This window comes from Lepus europaeus, chromosome 2 (assembly GCF_033115175.1).
Source record: "Lepus europaeus isolate LE1 chromosome 2, mLepTim1.pri, whole genome shotgun sequence".
Taxonomy (NCBI): Eukaryota; Metazoa; Chordata; class Mammalia; order Lagomorpha; family Leporidae; genus Lepus; species Lepus europaeus.
The window spans coordinates 120,709,595-120,730,181 of record NC_084828.1 but is presented as its reverse complement, the minus strand read 5'-3'; positions in this window follow the sequence as shown (position 1 = coordinate 120,730,181).

The window sequence follows — 20,587 nt, the reverse complement described above, 5'->3', positions numbered from 1 at the left end:
ATCTTTGTTTAACATCACCCTAGATAGTCTCTGTCTTATCTCTGCTTCTAGCTCTTCTCTTGGTCTAATCCCTAGTTTTTGTGGCTAATCCTCCAATAGCCTTTCTAAGAAAGAATGGACTGGCCAGAACCAAGGCTCACTAAGCTAATCCTCTGCCTGCGGCGCCAGCACCCTGGTTCTAGTCCCGGTTGGGGCGCCGGTTCTGTCCCGGTTGTTCCTCTTCCAGTCCAGCTCTCTGCTGTGGCCTGGGAGTGCAGTAGAGGATGGCCCAAGTGCTTAGGCCCTGCACCCACATGGGAGACCAGGGGGAAGCACCTGGCTCCTGGTTTCAGATTGGCGCAGTGCACTGGCCATAGCAGCCACTTGGGGAGTGAATCAACGGAAACAAAAAGAAGACCTTTCTCTCTGTCTCTCTCTCACTGTCTAACTCTGCCTGTCAAAAAAAAAAAAAAGAAAGAAAGAAAAAGAAAGAAAGAAAAGAAAAAAGAAAGAATGGACTGCAAGTAAATTCATGAGGTTTTGAAAATGCCTTTATTTTATCTGCATTTGATTGATAGTTTTATGGGTATAAGATTAAAGGCTGTAAATAATTTTGCTTTGGATATTTTTGAAGCCATTTCTCCATTTTCTTTTAGTTTCCTATTTTGCTATTCAACAATTCAGAATTGTTTTGATGCCTGAACTCTCTTTTTTATTTAAAGATTTTATTTATTTATTTGAGAGGTAGAGTTACAGAGATAGAGAGAAAGGTCTTCCACCCGCTAGTTCACTCCCTAGAAGGCCAAAACTGTCAAAGCTGGGCTAATCCGAAGCCAGGAGCCAGAAACTTTTCCGGGTCTCCAGCACTGTGCAGGAACCAAAGCACTTGGGCCATCTTCTACTGCTTTCCCAGGTCATAGCAGAGAGCTGGATCAGAAAGCAAGCAGCTGCGACATGAACCAGTGCTCATACAGGATGCCAGCACTGCAGGCAGAGACTGAGCCTACTACGCCACAGCAACTGACCCCTCCTGATCTCCTTTTCATAAGCTGTTTTCTTTTCTCCCCAAATATGTGCAGGGTATTCTCTATTCCTTGTGAGATTTCATGGGAGTATGCATTGATGTGAGTCTATTTTCACCTATAGCAATGGCCACTGGGTGGATTTTTTCAATTCCCTTTCACATTGGAAAATTTTGTAATTGATTATTTCTTTGCCTCCATTTTATTAGTTCCACATTATTAATCTTTTGTATGTTAATCTAATGAACAATATAGAATAAATGTCAAAAGTTTCGCTTTTATACTTCTTCGGTTGTTAGTGGTGTTGAGTGTATTTTCAAGCCTTTCCTATTTTCATTTCCCACATGAGTTTTGTGTTTTTATCCTTTCTCTCCTGCAGGACTATACTCAAACCAACACTGATAAAACCCCACCAACTTTTAAATAAAACAAGTAGAAATGAAACTTAAAAGAGCTTGGGTAGCCTCACACCAGAGCTAGTGAGCCATGGCTACTTTGCTGTTTCCTTCAATTCTCTCTCTGTCTTCTTCCTATGCATGTGATCCTGGAAGGTGTGGTCACCTGAAGAAGTTATGATTAATCTCATTTGTACAATTTTGAGCCTCACAAATCTACCACAATTTTTAAACCTATAGAGAAAGCATCTTTGAATGTATGATCCACTCAATTATTTTCTTAAGCTTTTAACCAAGCCATTCTCTCTTATAAAATCTTAATTTCCACTCTCTCCATCTAGCACTTTTTCTGAAGTCAAAGCAGAGAGAGGGCTACACCTCTGCAGATAGCTGCCATTTGAAAATTTAAAAACAGCTCTGTGGGGAGAAGGAGTGAGTTTGAGATAAGTTCTGAAACTTCAATCCCAAGCTCAGGAATCCCCGTGTCTGATTTCCCTCTTTGTCTGTTTTCTCCAATGAAAACTTGGGTCCCTGCCTCACCTTTCTTTGCTCACTGAGGTGGTCTGCAGGATCTCAGCCCTCAACCTTCTTTCCCAAGATGTCATCATGACTCACTTCCTTGCGTCCTTGGTCTTTATTGCCCAGACACTCGTACACATTCTCTCTCTCTCTCTCTCTCTCCCTCTCTCTCTCTCTCTCTCCCAAATCTCTACACCCTGCTCCACAGTTTCTTTTGTTCCCAAGATTCTATGTCCCTACCTCTCCCCACCTCCAAGCTTAGAGATCTTGATGTGGTCCAACACAGCATTTGACTTTCTGTTGGGAAAATGAGGATGGAATGGCCATGCCTTGTGTTTGCCACAGGGTGCTCTGGGCAATTGTGGAAGTTTCTCTTCTGCTTTTCCTTCTGTACACCCTCATTCCTCATCACAACAGAGTTGTCTGAATATATATATAAATGTGTATATATAAATATTTATGAATATGCTATATGATTCAGAAAAAAATTACCTTCTGTCTAACGAAAAAATGACTGCTCAACCAAGCACCGCAGACGCCTTCACCACCCCAGCTTCCTCCCATTTCAGTGAGTCCATTTTCAAACTCAAATGTACCCAGTGCTCATTTTCTCAGCCTCTGACGCTGTGGCTTCTGCTATTCTTGGGCATCTGGAGTTGCTGGAGAAAATCTCGGGCATTCGCCCACTGGATCCACTACAGAATCCTGTTGCCCAGTTCCACATGTGCTCAGTCACACCTGCCAGATCTTGTACTCATCTCACTTTGTCTCCTCAGCAAACCCTATCCTGGTATGGCCTACAACACCTTTCCTCTTTGGAATTATATGAAGTCATATATTTCATTTTTCTCTTTATTATTTGAGAATACAGAGAGACAGTGCTCCCACCTGAAGGCTCAATCCCCTAACACCTGCCACAGCTTGGCTAGGCTGAGGCTGAAGCTGGGAGCAGGGAAGACCATCCAGGTCTCCCACGTGGATAGGAGGGACCCAATTGCCTGAGCCTCCCAGGGTGTGCGTTAGCAGGAAGCTGTAATCAGGAGCTGAGCCAGGACTCATATCCGGGCACTCCAACATGGGATGCAGGTGTCCCAGGTGGCATCTTATCAAATGCACTAAATGACCACCCCAAAATTAAATATTTTAAATCAGCAACTAACATGAACAAAGTTTCTCATTCATGTTCACTAGAAAGAGATGTTCATTAAGAAGTCAATCTCTGGGCCGGCGCTGTGGTGTAGTAGGCTGAGCCTCTGCCTATGGTACTAGCATCCCATATGAGTGCTGGTTCGTGTCCCAGCTGCTCCTCTTCTGATCCAGCTCTCTGCTATGGCCTGGAAAATCAGCAGAAGATGGCCCAAGTGCTTGGGCCCCTGCACACATGTAGGAGACCTGGAAGAAGCTCCTGGCTCCTGGCTTCCAATCGGCTCAACTCCAGCCATTGTGGCCATTTGGGGAGTGAACCAGCAGATGAAAGACCTTTCTTTCTGTCTCTCTTACTCTGTCTGTAACTCTACCTCTTAAATAAATAAATAAATAAATAGAAGTCAGTCTTGTGAAATGTGGCTAGCCCTTTCAGGCACAAAATCTTTCATTAAAGTTTTCTCCACAGAAGGACATTTAAGTTTGTAATAAAACAATGTGAGAATACCTTACTTGGAAGTTTTATGTAAATGTAATATTTAATATCTTTTTATTTTATATTTACTATTATAGGTATTTTTTTTTTACAAAAACACAATGAGTTTCTTCCCAAGCCACAAAACTTTGCATCCAATTCCTCTCTGGTTCACGCCAATATATTTTACAGGTATCATTTCTTCCACATGCCAAATGTAGAAAAGATTAAAGCATTGTTTGAAGACAGCAACTGTATCATTATGAACCATGTAATCTTGCATTCTCTCTGATAATAAATAGACTTTCAGTTTCTACTTTTAAGCCATTGTACCAACAAGAACTCACACACATATGCACGTGCACACACACACCACCATCACCACTCCCACCACAAAAAGCAGCTACAGGAGGAAGCCAATCATCTCCTGCCCTCTGAAGGCCTGGAGCCAGCCCAGTTCTCTCCAGAACCATTCCTCTCTTCTCCATTGCTGCTTCCCTTCAGCTTAAGAAACAGGAGCAAATTCTCCATCTTAAAAAAGAAAAAAATACCCCATCTGCTTTGCATTCTCATGCAAGTCTTTTTGTAAACTTGCACCTTCCTTTCACCAGTAATCATTGTTAGAAAAGTGTTTACTCCAATTTTCTCTTTCCTCTGCTGTTACTCTCTTCAGTTCAAGACAGTCTAGCTCCTCCTGTGGCCGCACTGCCAGCGTGAGTCCGGATATCATCTCCGCCTTGCAGGGAGGTCTCCCAGAGCCCTCATTGTCCCTGACCTCTTTGCTGACCACCTCCCTCCGCTTTCCAAAAACTTTCACTTATTCAGCACTTCCTGTGAGTCAGGAATCATTGTAAATGCTTGATTTAGATTATTTCATTCAATTCCCACGATAGTTCTCTTTTTAGCCTTATTCTACTCATGTTACAGGTGAAGAAATTGAGGCACAGAAAGGTAGATAAAACCCACCAAAGTCACACAGTATGTAAGGGAAGTATTGGGCATTGATACTCCTGAAATTCCTCCAATCTTTGGCTGTCTTCTATGCCTTTTTGTTGTTGCTGCTGTTTCATGGTTTCTGTTGTTGTTGTTTGTTGTCTTTTTCCTTGCTCCTATCATTAATCTCTGTTGTTCGCTTTCAAAGTTTTGGAAAGTTTTCTACCACTATTCTCAAATATTTTCTTTTGCAGCCTGCCCCTTCTGCTATTTTTCTGGGACTGAATATGAATCTAGAGCTTCTGGTGTTCTCTCACAGAACCCTGCCAAGTCTTTTTTCTCTCTGTCACCAGATTGAGTAATTTCTGTTTCTCTGCTGTCAGATGTACTGACTCTTTCTTCTGATACCCCTCATCTTCTGTTTGGTCCACCTGAGGGGGTTCTGCTTTGGTTACTGTATGTTTCAGTAGTAAAAGTTCTGATCACTTCTTTTTATATCCTGTATGCTTTGATGAGACATTCTAGCTTTCCATTCATTTCAAAACTGCTTGCCCTTACTTCTAGGAGCATTTCTGTAATATTTTCTTAAGATGTAACTCCAAAACCTATGTCACCTCAGTGTTGGCATTTATCGTTTATCTTTTCTAGTGTGAGTTGATATTTGTCCTGGTTCTTTGTGTGCTGGGCAATTTTGGATTGTGCTTTGGTCATTCCAGATATTATATTATGATACTCAGAGTCTTGTTAAATCCTATGGGGAATTCTACTGTGCTTGCTTTTGCAGATTACTGAATTAGGTTCAGGCCAAAAGTTCCAACCAGCTTCTGTGAGTTGTAGCTCTAATCACAATTTGATTTCCAAAGACTTTACAAAGTTATTCTAATCTGCCCCATGTTTGTGTCACTCAAGCTCACGGTCCCATTCTCGTAGTCTCTGGCATTCTGTTTAGGGTGACACCTTTCATGAGTGTAGGTCAAGACTTTATCAAGTCAGAATTCACCTCCCTATCCCTTTATTGTTTTTGGTCATCCCTCCTAAATTTCTTATCACATTCTCCCCAAGTTATGCCCTCTTCCTCATCAGAACAAGAGCCCCTGAAGATTCGAGATCTTCTCTTATTCTCCTTTATAGCCACATATTTTCCATCTGGCCCCGTACCTCTTACACAGTAGACATTCAAGACATGGTTGCCTAACTAGTTTCAATTAAATAGGTTGATTCTTTAGTCTCTAGTATAACATTCTTGGGATTGATGGAACCAGAAAAATCATTCTGCTTCTCCCAGACTTCTGAGGGTATCTTATTCAGAAAAGAATTTAATATGAAAAATCATTCTCTCTCCAATATGATCTGGGAAACTCATCTTTAGTCTGCTCTGCCTCCCTGTACTCCTCATTTTATATCATTCATCACTTTTAGATTGTTTGATCAGCATTCATTCCCTCACCTCACCCCTGCATGTCATTCCTTAAAGACAAGGACTGGTCTGTCTTGCTCTCCACCATAGCCTGACACATACCAGTTTCAGGTTGACAAAGAGCACTCACAGATATTAACCCCATTAATAAAATACAGTAACTAAGAACTACAGAATAAAGATAAGCATAGGTTTAAATTTGCTATACAGTGACAAGAAATAGACCCTGAAGTCTAGAATCAACTGCACAAGACAAAATGAGAAAACCCGAGGACACAGCCTACACTCATCAAGGTGAGCTTTGTCCCTTTCCCTATTCTTTCTCCTTCTTTCTTAACTTTCCAAATTTTTCTACTTTCCTTTTGTCTCCTTGCTTGTGCTAAGGGATGGGAATACCAATTGCCCCCTGCTCTGTCTTCTTCTAAGTGGATAGAGTTTTCAGCCTGTCGTATGGCCACCCAGTAAAGTCGATGTGTCTCAGCTCCTCTTGCAGCTTAATGTAATCCTGTAGTTACATCTGGCCAATGGGATGTCAATAGAATGAAGGATTCAGCTTAGAGGACATACTCTGGAGAAGGAGTGTGCTTTCTCCTTTCTCTTATCCCAGTCCCATTCACTGACCCACGATATGATGGCTGGAGCTGGAGCTGTCATATTGATTTATAAGATGAGAGCTGCATGTCAGGATGGAGTAAGAAGATGAAAGAAGTCTGGGTCCCTAGCCCCATGTAGCTACCTGATTGCCTTCACCCACACTGTTATGAAACTGAACTACAGGCCAGCGCCGCGGCTCAATAGGCTAATCCTCTGCCTTGTGGCACCGGCACACCGGGTTCAAGTCCCGGTCGGGGCACCGATCCTGTCCTGGTTGCCCCTCTTCCATTCCAGCTCTCTGCTGTGGCCAGGGAGTGCAGTGGAGGATGGCCCAAGTGCTTGGGCCCTGCACCCCACGGGAGACCAGGAGAAGCACCTGGCTCCTGCCATCGGATCAGCGCGGTGTGCCAGCCGCAGCACGCCAGCCGCGGCGGCCATTGGAGGGTGAACCAACGGCAAAAAGGAAGACCTTTCTCTCTAACTCTCTTTCACTGTCCACTCTGCCTGTCAAAAAAAAAGAAAAGAAAAAAGAAACTGAACTACAGAAATAATTGTCTATCTTATTTAAACCACTGCTACCTTTGTGTCCAAAATAACGCCGATACTTAACATCTTTAATGCTACAACATATGACCATCTTTACAGCCATTTTTTACCAGTAGAGAAACAAAAAGAGTGACGTCACTTTTGGAAAATCTTACACACATAGGGCAAAACTCTTGGCTATTTACCACATGACAATAATTCTTCCATCTGGAACCGTTATGAGAAGAGAATGGCATGGACTGTGAGTGCTCCACATAATTTATATATGACCAGAGAGGAATTAATGCAATAATAACATATCTTGCAACATCTTTATCTCTTGCTCTGAGAAACTGTGGGTGTTTGCTACTTTGTGATATTTTTTATTAAAACAACAGAGTAAGTTGACCTTTTGGCATCTAATTGAGAAAAATTATAATTGAATGTCTACTGAGAATCAATTGAGTTTTCTAGAAGGGAATAAGAGATTGTTCCCATCTGGACCTTTGAGACAAAAAGGAAAAAAAACAGCAATAATATTACTGATTACGATTTAATGTTATCTTGAGGAAACAGCAAAAGAGAGCCTGTGAGGGAAAATTTTTGAATTATATTTGTCTTTCACAGTTCTGAATCTTCCATTCACTAATCAATAAAAAGAATCAAATTCTTAATTTATGGACTGCCGAAGCAAGAGGAATTATTAGGCAAGAAATCCCCTAGAACATAAATATTTGTTGAATAAATAATAAACAGGCTCTGTGACTAATACAAGGGAGCATCAGAAATATTTCCCAGCCTGAGTATACCAGTAATACATATGTAATACATTTTTTAACAAGGAAGCCAATTTTTAGGAAGCAAAGGATTAGAGCTGACTGTAAATGCTGTAGCTCTTTAAGGCATCGGTGAAAAAGTCAAACATGGGGGCAGAGCTGTGGTGTAGCAGATAAAGCCACCACCTGCAGCCCCAGCATCCCATAGAGGCATTGATTCAAGTCCTGGCTGCTCCATTTCCAATCCTGCTCTATCCTATGGCCTGGGAAAGCAGTGGAAGATGGCCCAAGTCCTTGGGCCCCTGCACCCATGTGGGAGACTCAGAAGAAACTCCTGGCTCCTGGCTTTGGATCGGCATAGCACTGGCCATTGCGGCAATCTGGGTTGTGAACCAGTGAGTGGAAGACCTCTCTCTCTCTCTCTCTCTCTCTCTCTCTACCTCTTTGTAACTTTGCCTTTCAAATAAATAAATAAATCTTTAAAAAAAAGAAACAGTCAAACATGAGGTGAACTTGAAGCAAAGGATGTGTGGAGGAAAAAAACAGGCATTAATGTGTAAAATTCAGACACAAGACCAGGCAGATGAAATGGCAAGAAAAGAGGGCGTTTGAGTCTGAGATTAGAAAGAGAATCTGGGGATGCTTGGGGAAGCCCGAGACTGCCAGCCAAGAGCGTGGACTCTAATCATGGGGAGCCACTGCAGGTTGCTGCACTGAAGCAGAGGCAGGAAGGGGCAGAAGGCTGGGTAGGAGGCACCTGCTCTCTGGCCTGCATGACCAGATAAGGGCTTAAGCTAGAGCTGTGATGTGGGCAATGGATAATAAGAATGGCAATGGCGAGAAGCTCTGTGACCCTCCACGGCCAGGCTGTGAGCTCCCCTGCAATCTGTTCTGCTGGATTCACAGGATGTGAGGTCAGTGTGGGCTGCTTTGATACAGGCTGTGCCAGAATCAATTCTAAAGTTGAAAAAACTAGTTCTGCTCCTAAAATAACTTTATTGGCTTTGAATAAATTTTTTTCAGAAAGATACAAGCTCATGTTTTTAATACACAAGAATATGAAGAAACAGTAAAAATTTTCCCAAACCCCACTTCCAACCACCACAATCATTGTTATTATTTTGGTGATTACCCTTGTTCACTCTCCTGTATGCACAGACGCAAACAGAATTGATAAAAATCTTAACGAAATACAATCACACCATATATGTTGTTCCAGAATCAATTTTACTCACACCTTATATTTCATAAGCACTTTTCCATGCTGATAAATATTGATTTAAACATCATTTGGCTATATATTTGCCTATAACAAAATTTACACTAAGGGATATTTAGAGATCTCTCTGTCTCTCTGTGTGTGTTTCCATAAACAATTCTTTCAGTTAACTGATTGTGTGTATCATTTCCTGCCTATATAGTTACTTCCCTATAATAGATCTAAGAAGTTGAATTGACTAAGTCAAAGGTATGTATTGTTTACTATTTTAATAAGTATTCTCAAACTGCCCTCAATAGATGTGTACTTATTCATTTATTTACCCAATAACAATTTTTTGAGAGCCTACCACATTCCAAAGACTGTTCTATACACTGAGAGCGCAACGGTGAACACAGTGGACAAGCCCCTGCTCTCATGGAGTGAGCGTAAACAAGGAACGACAAACTAGAATACACTGTTGTCCAGTGGTACTAAGTGCTAGGAAAGTAAAATAAAACTAAATGAGGGGCTGCAAAGTCATGGGGCTGGGGTGAGTTTCGGACAAGGTAATCACAGAGGGACTAAGAGGTCAGAGAGCTGACAGGTCTATGGGAAGAGCGGTGCAGAGTGAAGGAACACAAGGTGGAAGCCTCTGAGTTGGAAACACACGTGGCACTTCTGAAGCACAGCCAGGAGGCCAGTGTCTCTGTGGGAAATGATGGGGGAGCCAGGCAGGTGCAGCAGAGAATACACGGAAGGGTAGCCTTGTAGATGAGGGCAATTTGTGGAGGCACTTGGACTTACCAGGCTGCAGCCGGGCTGAACCTGAGATTCCAGCCTGGAATATTGAAAGGAGAAGGAGGAGAAGATGGGACCAGGTCTGAAAAGCAGAGTTACAGAGAGGCAAAGAGAGAGAGGTCGGTATTCCATCTGCTGGTTCACCCCCCAGATGGCCACAATGGCCAGAGCTGTGCCAAGCTGAAGCCAGAAGCCAGGAGCCAGGAGCCAGGAGCTTCTTCTGAGTCTCCCACATGGGTGCAGGAGCCCAAGGACTTGGGCCATCCTCTACTGCTTTCCTAGGCCACAGCAGAGAACTGGATGGGAAGTGGAGCAGCCAGGATTTGAACTGGAACCCATATGAGATGCTGGCACTACAGGCAACAGCTTTACCCAGCCCCACCCCACTATATCTTCAGAGGAACACTTGGTTCAAATCCCAGCTCTACTGCCTTGAAAGTTACTTAACCTCACTAAGTCTCAGTTTCCTTGTTTGTAAAACAGATAGTAAGTGTAGCTAACTTGTGGGGTTGTTGGGAGAATTAAATGAAATTACAATGTAGAATCGTCTAGTACAGGGGCACTTAACATATTGTCAACCAATATTAGCAACCCTTACCCATAACCAGTAAAATCACTCTTCCCCAAATCACTTCTGGCCAGATAATTTCTAGGTGCAAAATCCCCTAAACACAGTGGGAAAAGTACCAAGCTTCCCTCCCTGTTCAATAAAATTCTTAACACCTAAAGTCACTCAACTATTGTATCCACATGCAAGTATTCTAAAAATAGTGGCTTCTTTGGTTACTACTGGAAGTAAAAAGACCCTTCAAAAGTCTCTTTCTGTATAATTTTAACAATGTGCATAGTTTTCTTTAGTATTTTTAAAGGGACAGAATTTTAAGGTAAAATGGCTCCAGTGTGGAAAATATATTTTTACAGAGAAGTGAAATCAACAGAAACAACCTTGTAATTCACATTAGAAAGGGGCCTTACAGGCATCAACCTGCTACATTTTGGCCCTCAGCTCCCTGAAAGAGATCTGTTAAAAGACTTTAAAAAAATAAAACCCTCAAGCAATTTAACTCAGACAAGCCATTTCAATTAACTTGAAATTTCCTGAAAATCTGCCTAGCAACAGGTGAACATTTTGTTTGGCTGTCCCCCCAAGTTCGAGTTAGGATGCTACCAAGATAAACAAGATCACTTGTAGAGTAGTGTTTGTCAGAGGGATGCTGAGATGATGATATGAAAGCAGTTTAACTCTATTTAAACACAAAAGAGATTATTTTGTACTGCAGTATGGGAGCACATTTGCTTACTCTTTGTTTTAAGGATTTATTTATTTATTTGAAAGGCAGAATAACAAAGAGAAAGGGAGAAACCAAGAAAGCGAGATTTTTCCATCTGCTATTTCACTCTGCTGTTTGACTCTCGGCTGTAATAGCCGAGGCTGGGCCAGGCTGAAGCCAGGAACTCCACTCAGGTCTCTCATGTGGGTGGCAGGGACTCAAGCACTTGGGCTATTTTCTGTTGTCTTCCTAGGCACATTAGCAGGGAGCTGGGTCAGAAATGGAGCAGTCAGGACTTGAACCAGCCCTCTGATGCAGGACGCGTCACGGGCAGCAGCTTAACCTGCTGCACCATAGCACTGGCCTCATATTTGCTTACTCTTTACAGAGCTTCCTATTTTTTGGGTATGGGAACATTAGGATACAGCGTCTAACCCGGTCAAAACTGCTCCCTACCTGTTGTTTAAAAGGATATTACTATCAGTGGGATAAATACACAGAATTGATTCTTCCAAATTCTTTGGAATTCCGTATCCTTGGGTGAATATGTGTTATGACTTGGGAGAGAAACACTGGGCCTTTTTACGGTGTAAAAATCAGCGGAGGAAATAAATCTGTAGGATTCTGGAAAAGCCCCAGCTGTTGCCTCGCCCCGCTTCCCCCACTCCCCCCGCTCTCCCCGCTCCCCCCGCAGTTTCTTCTCTGGAGGCCTCCTGGATAAGAAGCTTTGGTCTGACACTGAGGAAGCATTTTCTCAGAAAACTGAGTCACCTCTTTCCTTTCTAATGCACAAAATACACTCGGCACTGCTGTCTTTCTTTCTCTGAGATTGGCGTCATCTGACCCTGGACATTTCCCACGTGGTGAGTCGCCACTTAAGCAGAGGTACATGATATTGAACACTTGAGTTTCGACTGTCTTCCTAGCCAATTTTTCACCTAGCAAAGATGTGCAACTACTCCAGGGAGATGGGTTAGGGGAAAATTTCTACCTGCCAGCTGCCCAGAACCTGAAGAAGAAAGAGGCACCTGTTCATGAACACTGCAGTAAAGGTCACAGCTTGACAACAAAGCCCAAGCTAGACTCTGCTGCAAAGTGCCTCCTTGCCTGTATTATGCAACTCTGAACTTCATTTTCACTATGCCCAATGCATTGCAGAATTCCTGCAGTAACACAAGAAAAACGGTAGTAAAACATAACTTCAAATCTCTGCTCTAACTTGGAAATAAAAAAAAAAAATTAAGATTTTATTTGAGAGGTAAAATTGCAGACAAAGAGAGGAAGAGGCAAAGATAAAGGTCTTCCATCCGCTGGTTCACTCCCCAAATGGCCACAACAGCCAGTGCTAAGCCGTAGGAAGCCAGAAGCTTCTTCTGGGTCTCCCATGCGGATGCAGGGGCCCAAGGACTTGAGTCATCTTCTACTGCTTTCCCTGGCCATGGCAGAGAGCTGGATCAGAAGTGCAGCAGCTGGGACTCAAATCAAAGCCCAAATGGGATGCCGGTGTCGCAAGTGGAGGATTGACCTTTGGCACCACAGCACTGGTCCCAATCGAAGTGTTTTTATTGTGAATCTCCATGTGCTGAGCTCTGAGCAAGAGTGGCGGGGTATACAAATGGAGAAGGGCCCTGTGTGTTCCTGAAGGCTGCTGTGGTATTAAAGCGTTTCTGCTTTGTTTGCTTCGTGTATTTCTCATAGCATGTTACAGATCTGGGGAGGGAGGGAGGAGAATAATATTCAGGTTGCCTCCTTAACAATAATAACTTGTATAAAGGTGACCTCGAGAACGGATCACGTGAATTGAAGTCCCACACACTGCAGGAATTTTAGGCACTGACTTAGACCTCCTGCTTCTCATCCATAAAACAGAGATAATAGAAACACCTACGCTATATGCTATTACTACTATCTGTGTCTCTCACAGCTCTTCTAGTATCAAAAACAGCTTGTGTGTATTTTTCCAATGTACCATCAGTTCTCATAATCACTCTGAAGTTGATGCCTCAACTTTGGAACATCAAGCAGACCCTATATTTAAAATGCCTCTTTCGTCTCTATTTTCAACCATAACAGCTACCTCGTTGCAGATATATCCCCCATTGAGAAGTAGGAGATTCAAAATAATTTTTTTTTTCAGTTCTGAAGGCACTGAAGACCCAGCACTGTTGGCAGGGTCAAGATCCCTGAAAGAAGGAAAACTCCCTGATCTACACCGAACAGCCTACCGTCTCCAGTGAGTCATCTGCTGACTCATACGCAAAACGAGCAAGGTGGAGGCCTGAGAAGTTGAGCAGAAAGTGGCCGGTAAGAAGCAGAAAAGGTGAGCAGAGGTTTCAGGAGACTTGTCAGGGAGAAAAATTAGACCACCAAGAGAACTAGAACTTCAGATGCTAAGATCCTGGAGGCAAACACAGTGCAGAAGTGATTCAAATAGAATGTGCAGCTTTCTGCCTTTGTCTATTTGCCAAATAGTAAGAACTAATGGTAGTACATCATAGAAACAAGGGTAGGGTTGGCACTGTGGTGCAGTGGGTTAAAACTCCGGCCTGAAGCGCCGGCATCCCATAAGGGCACTGGTTCGAGTCCCGGCTACTCCTCTTCTAATCCAGCTCTCTGCTATGGCCTGGGAAAGTGGTAGAAGATGGCCCAAGTGCTTGGGCCCCTGCACCCATGTGGGAGACCCAGAAGAAGCTCCTGGCTCTCGACTTCCGATCGGCTCAGCTCTTGCTGTTGTGACCATTTGGGGAGTGAACCAGTGGATGAATGATCTCTCTCTCTCTCCTCCCTCTATCTCTTCTCCTCTCTCTGTAACTCTTTTTTTTTTTTTAGAATTATTTATTGTACTTGAAAGTCAGAGTTACATAGAGAGAGAAGGAAAGGCAGAGAGAGAGAGAGAGAGAGAGAGAGAGAGAGAGAGAGAGGTCTTCCATCCACTGGTTCACTCCCCAATTGGCGGCAACAGCCGGAACTGCGCCAATCCAAAGCCAGGATCCAGGAGCTTCTTCTGGGTCTCCCACATGGGTGCAGGGGCCCAAGGGCTTGGGCCATTCTCTACTGCTTTCCCAGGCCATAGAGAGAGCTGGATCTGAAGTGGAGCAGCCAAGACTCAAACCGGTGCCCATATGGGATGCTGGCACTGCAGATGGCGGTTTTACCCACTACACCACAGTGCCGGTCCCCATATCTCTGTCTTTCAAATAAATAAAAATAAAAACTAGAGTTCTAGTTTGGCAAAAGATGTAAATTTTGGGGCCAGCGCTGTGACGTAAGAGGTAAAGCCACCACCTGTGATGCTGGTATCCCATATATGTGCTGGTTCGAGTCCTGGCTGCAAGGAAAAGCAGTAGAAGATGGACCATGTCCTTGGGACCCTGAACCCACATGAGAGACCCAGAAGATTCTGGCTCCTGGCTTTGGATCAGTGCAGCTCTGGCCATTGCAGCCATCTGGGGAGTGAATCAGTGGATGGAAGATCTCTCTCTTTCTCTCTACCTCTGCCTCTCTCTAATTCTGCCTTTCAAATAAAATTTTTAAAAAATGAAACAAGGGTAAATATATATACTACATATATCACTATATATGTATATATCATATATATCACTATATAGAGAGTATATTTATACTAGTAAGCAATGAAACTCAGCTTCAAATCAGCTTGCTCCTTGATTGGCTAAAGGTACTTTGTTTTTATTCAGACTAATATTTGAAAGCCTCTGCAACTTTTCATACAGAATGTCTGGCATTCAGTGAAAAAGTACCAAGCATACAGAGACAGGGTTAAGAGAAAAAAATACACACTAGAAACAGAAACATAGATGTTCCAGACACTGGAATTGTCAGATACAAAATAACCATGAAAATATAGAAAATCTCAAAAAACACATGTAGTACATTTTGAAAAGGTCTATTATTTGGGTAATTAGAGCTCCAGATGGTAGGAGCGTGAAACTGAGTTAAGAACAAAAAGTGTACTATTTGAAAAGTAATGACTCAGAATGTTCCAAAGCTGATTTAAAGAGATCAAACTATACATTCAAGAAATGCTACAAACTTTAAGCAGAAGAGCATGTGTAAGAATGTAACTAAATTGCTGGGGTGTGGGAGTGCTCAAAAAGAATAGCCTATCAACAGTCAGATGATCCTCCCAAGGAAACAAATGACCTTCGAAGAGGCAACAAAAAGACTGACAGCTAACTTCTCCGGAGAAACAACTAAAGCCAGAAGACATTGTGACATCTTTAAAGTGCTGAGAAGAAAAAATTGCCTAGGAAAAATCATTTCAAAAATGAAGGCAAAGTAAATACATTTTCAGAAAGAAAAGTCAGGGAATTTGATGCCAGCAGACTTGTGCTTTTAAAAAGCCTAGAAGGTAACTATTTTTGAGACAGACAGAATATTATCCGCAACAGCAGAGCAGGTAAACATGGAATAAACAAGAAATACTGGTAACTAAACATAAATGAATACTGACTGCACACAATAAACATGGCTATTTGGGCACTTTAAGGAGTGAGTGCCAACAGTCTGCCTTTCAAGTCTAGGGTTGAGAAGTTTTCTTTCTAGGGGCCAGTGCTGTGACGCAATGGGTTTAACCGTGGCTGCAGCGTCAGCATCCTATATGGGCACCCATTCAAGTCCTGGCTGCTCCACTTCCCAATCAGCTTCTTACTGATACACCTGGGAAAGCAGTAGAGGATGGCCCAAGTCCTTGAACCCAAGTAGGAGACTTGGATGAAGCGCCTGGCTCCTGGCTTTGGCCTGGCTTAGCCTTGGTTGTTGCAGCCTTTTGGGGGAGTGAACTAGTGGATGGAAGATTCTCTCTCTCTCTCTATCTCCCTCCCTCTCTCTCTGTAATTCTGAATTTCAAATAGGTAAATCTTTTTTAAAAATGTTATTGAGTTTGCAATCATATAAGAATAATGACTCCTTATACAGTAAAGTGATACCTCATATTAATGGCATTCCATCACCCCACAAATCTTACCTTTATCATCATAATCTAATTATATAACTTGATCCATAGGACAGGACTGAGACAACAAGGAGTAGCCAGGACTCACACTGGCACTCTGATTTGGGATGTAAGTGTCCCAAGGAGCGGCTTACCCCACTGGCTCACAACACCTGCTCCTGGAGTACATGCTCTTAACCACAGTGTGCCTCCCTGTCTAAGGCAGATCTTTCTAGGTGGGTTGCTATCATGAATGGCTATCTTCTTTTTTAGCATATTTTCTAATAGGTTGTTGTGGATGTAGAAAAAATTTGGTTTATTCTTCAAAGTTGGTCATTTATATCCAGTGAGGTTGTTAAAGCCTCTTGTTAGTTCTAGTACTTGGTTTATTGATTTTGTGTTTTCTTGACTTTTGTTTATATCTACCACAAAAAAATGACAGTTTTGTCTTTTCTAATGTTCAAGTCTCTCATTTCTTTTTATTTTTTAACAGAAATCTAAAAATTGTGCATGCTTATTTCAATACATGTATACATTGTATAATGTCCAGTCAGGATAAATATATCTATCTTCTCAAACATTTAACATTTCTTTGAGGTGAAACAATTCAAAATCATACCATCTAGGATGTCTTTAAATAAAGACATTCATCATCTCTAGCTTTCCTGCTGTGCAATAGGACTCCAGAACTTCTTGCTACTATCTAACTTTAATTCAGTCCCCATTCATCAACCTATCCCCATACCTCTCTCCCCACTTCCCTCCTCAGCCTCTGGAAGCCACCTTTAGACTTTCATCTTCTTTGAGATTATCTTGTTTTGGAATATCACACAGTCCTTGTCTTCCTGTGCTTGGCTTATATCTCCTAATGTAACAACCTCCAGTAGCATCCATGTTGTCGCAAAAACAAGAGCTCACCCTTTTTACACATGAATAGTATTCTGTTGTGTATATTGCCCCATTCTCTTTCTCCAGTCATCAGTGGTGGACACGTAGGCTGTTTCTATTTCTTGGCTACTGTAAATAATGCTTCAATAAACGTGGGAGAGTGGATGTCTGTGCAAGAGACCCATTTCATTTCCCTTGATTAATCTCTCATTTCCTTTTCTTTCCTTATAGCATTGGCCAAGACTTCTAGTACCGTGTTAAATACTTTGTAGTAGTGAGAAGACACCTGCATAACCAGCTTTTACTATGCCCTTATTATCCATTATAATAGTGCTAGAAAATATTATCATTATTTTAATGTAACCTAAAGTGTAATCACATTAGCTCATTAAGCAACTAGTAGTAATAATAAGCAATGCTAAGTGTCTTTGACTTTATATATGTATTATGTTAGATGTTGAGCTAAGTAATCCAGTAGCTACATTAAGTTGATTATTGTACGACCTGCACCACTGCCCGTTCCTGGCCCTCGCTATCATACACTCCCCCTTTCCTCCACCTGGCCAGATGTGACCCTACCCTGATCCAGGTCCAGGAATGTAAAAGGGAGGTTTAAAGCTTGAGATAACAACCAGCCCCTACCCTGGAGTCTGCGGCGATGTTGGGACTTATCAGAAGTGTCAACTTGACCTAAGCAATCCCCTAAAATCTGCTTGTACATGATAATAAAAGCTCTGTAAGAATTGGGCTCGGGGCTTCTCGGGGGGCTTCCTCTCCTGGAGGCACTGAGAGGCCCAGGTTCGAACTCGTAATAAAAACGACCCTGCTAATTGGCTTCAACTTCGGTCTCTGGTGGTGTGATTTTCGGGGGACCACGGACTGTGGGCATAACAGTAGTAACTATGAGCAAATAGTATCTCTTATAGAAAAGTGATGTTATTCCAGAGGATTTGTATTTCATCTTGGCTGCAGAATATGCAACATATCAGGAAACTGTTTCAGAAAAATAGAGGTTTTGCCAGCACCGCAGCTCACTAGGCTAATCCTCCGCCTGCAGTGCTGGTACCCTGGGTTCTAGTCCCGGTCGGGATGCCAGATTCTGTCCCAGTTGCTCCTCTTCCAGTCCAGCTCTCTGCTGTGGCCTGGGAAGGCAGTGGAGGATGGCCCAAGTGCTTGGGCCCTGCACCTGTATGGGAGACCAGGAGAAGCACCTGGCTCCTGGCTTCGGATAGGCACAGTGCTGACTGTAGCAGCCATTTGCGGGGGTGAACCAATGGGAGGAAGACCTTTCTCTCTGTCTCTCTTTCTCACTGTCTAACTCTGCCTGTCAAAAAAGAAGAAGAAGAAGAAGAAGAAACAAAAAAGAAAAATAGATGTTAGAAACTGTGTATGGTGGCCAAGAATCTATTCTGAACAGAGGCTCTGTGCCCATCTTTGCAATGCTTCCTCCTGGTCTCCCACGTGGGTGCAGAGCCCAAGGACTTGGGCCATCCTCTACTGCCTTCCCAGGCCACAGCAGAGAGCTGGACTGGAAGAGGAGCAACCAGGACAGAACAGGTGCCCCAACCAGGACTAGAACCTGGGGTACTGGCACCGCAGGTGGAGGATTAGCCTGGTGAGCCACGGCACTGGCCAGAAGTTGCTTTTCCATAGGAAATGGCTCTTCCAGGGGAGAAACTGCTTACTTGTGATAAACTGGACTTCCTTCTGACTTTAAATGCACTACTCCACCCTGAATTTCTGTGGCAACTTCGCGTCTGTCATTTGCTTCACACATACCACTACCCGATTGTTTCTGATCATAGATTGTCTGGGTCCCTGTGAGGGAATTCAGAGACAACAGCATTGGAAGGGGCCCTAGAGCCCAGCCATCTCTCCATTTTGTACACATCTGAAAGTCCCTACTGGGATGCCACATGATCTTGGAGCTAGCTGAGGAGGGCCTGAGACAGAGCAGGTGCCACCACAATTTCCTCTTCTCTCTTCTCCTCACCCTGTGGCCAGCAGAGGCATTCCAAGGCCTGCAGTGACCTCCTCCACCCAAGCTTCAATGAGAACCAAAGGCAAGAAGGAAGCACCCACTCTTTCCTGCATTGAAAAAGCTTCTCCCTATCTGAGATCAGTGCCCCTGCACAAGGATGGTCCTAGCAGCTCCGCCCGCGAGATCCTGCGGCAGCGGTACAGTCACGCCCACGAGGAGCTCAGAGCTGGAGACCAGACACACGCCTTCCTCCTACACACGCAGGGTGACTAATGCACAGGAAAGAAATGAATGCACTGAAAAGTACCACAGAAGCCTCACACCTCACCCCTGCAAGGTGGAACTTCTCCCACCTGCTCCACACGCACCCCCTCCTACAGCGGCCTGTTGCAGGCAAGCAAATGCCTCCCTTCAGTCATTCTCAGCACCGTCTCCTCCCTCCCACCCGAGGAGTCACCAAGCCTTGGTCACGACCCTCCTGAGAGTCCCTCCTGCTCATCCTCACTTCTCCACCCTGAGTGGGGACATGGCCCCAGCTGCCAGCCACTCCCGCCGCTCCGCTCCTGACTGGTGGGATCCATCCTCCACGCTGCAAATATGACCATGTTTCCCCATCTCAAACCCCAGACTTCTCCCACCACCCTCTGAGTAACATGTAGGCACTGCCCCCCTGCTATGGCCCATCCAGCTCTCCACCCTCGCTGCAACCCACCCTTGCTCAGACCCGTTTCCCCTGCCTAGAATCTGCCCCCAGCCAACTGAAGCAGTCGTAAGCCAAATGTCCTTTAACACCCAGGCTGAGCTCTGCTCCTGGAACCTTTCACTGTCTGCTGGACTCCACAATAACTCTCTCTCTCTCTCTCTCTCTCTCTCTCTCTCTTTCTTTCTTCCTTCCTCTTTTTTAAGCCTTATGTATTTATTTACAGAGAGAGAAACAGTGAGAAACCATCCACTGGTTCACTCTGCAGATAGCCACAATGGCCGGGCTGGCCCAGGATGAAATCAGGAGCCAGGAACTTCTATCAGGTCTCTGATGTGGGTGCAGGGGCCCAAGCACTTGGGCCATCTTACACTGTTTTCCCAGGCCATAGCAGAGAGCTGGATAGTAGGTGGAGCAGCAGGGTCTCAAACTGGCACCCGTACGGGATGGCAGCATGGCAGGCAGCAGCTTTACCAGCAATGTCACGATGCCTCCTCCTCCTCTTATATTGACTTATTTGAAAGGCAGAGTCACACACACACACACACACATCTTGCATTTGCTGGTTCACTCCCTAAATGATCACAATGCCCAGGAAGAAGCCAGGAGCCTGGAACTCCATCAGGATGGCAACTGCCCAAGCACGTGGGCTGCCTTCCAGTGCCTTTCCAGGAGCTTAGCAAGAAGCCAGATAGGAAGCAGAGCAGACAGGACTCAAACCAACACTCTAAACGTTGGATGCCAGCCTCACAAGGGTGGCTTAACCGGCTACACCATGTGCGCCCCAACAGCATTCATATCGCCCCATACACACACACCCATCCCACCAGATCACCACTGTTCGCTCCCAGAAATTGGGTGCGCTAAGAAAGTAATTACTGCTTGGCCAGTCTGGCTTCCCCCGTCTGCATGTTTGAGAGAGGACCCATGAACACAACACATTCAGGCAGGTTGGCCGTGGGGGAGGCCCCGAGAGGTCCTGTTGACTCTGGAGCCCAGCGCCTGGCACCACGTCGTCC